Here is a 783-nt window from a genome sequence, read left to right as displayed (position 1 = left end):
CATAAGTATAACCTGATTATAGCAAGAATTTTCATAAAAATAATTGACTACTAATTTGAATATAATTGATATAGTTAAATTAATACCACCTATAAAATTGAGAATATGTAGCAATTATAGCAATTATTATATCAATTATAATAATCATTCACGTGACTTCATATACAGTAATTTTTGAATTCTAATTGTTACATAATTACTGTTGAATATTATTTAATTTTAGATATTTTTTAGGTAATATTCATTATCACATGAATTATCATCATTATTCAATAATAATAATAATAATTTTGAATTTATATAATTGGTAAAATTGATATAGTTTTAATTCTCATTCATATGTAATAATTTTATTAGTATGTATTCACAGTTTTAATCAATATATAATAATAATAATAATAATAATAATATATAGACATAAAATTAATTAGTTAACAAATTGAATTTAGCTTATGGATTTTTATTTTCTACTCAATTTTTTAATCATTAGTAATTTTATTTTTTATATTTACAGTAAATTTTGACTATAAAAAAATTAGTTTTGATTGTTTCCTATTTTATTTATTTACAGTCATAATTAAATTTGATATAATTATAGTAATATAAAGCTGCTTCATATATAGCAATAATATTATAAAAAATATTATTGCACGATTGTAGAATAAAAAATAATCATATATATAAAACGAAATAATTATAACAAAAAAATAATACATGTGATTTAAATATTTTTAATAGCCGGTAACATGGAGTTTAACAAGATATAATTCATATATTTTTTAT

Source organism: Arachis duranensis, chromosome 9 (assembly GCF_000817695.3).
Source record: "Arachis duranensis cultivar V14167 chromosome 9, aradu.V14167.gnm2.J7QH, whole genome shotgun sequence".
Taxonomy (NCBI): Eukaryota; Viridiplantae; Streptophyta; class Magnoliopsida; order Fabales; family Fabaceae; genus Arachis; species Arachis duranensis.
Note: the sequence above shows the minus strand (reverse complement) of the source record.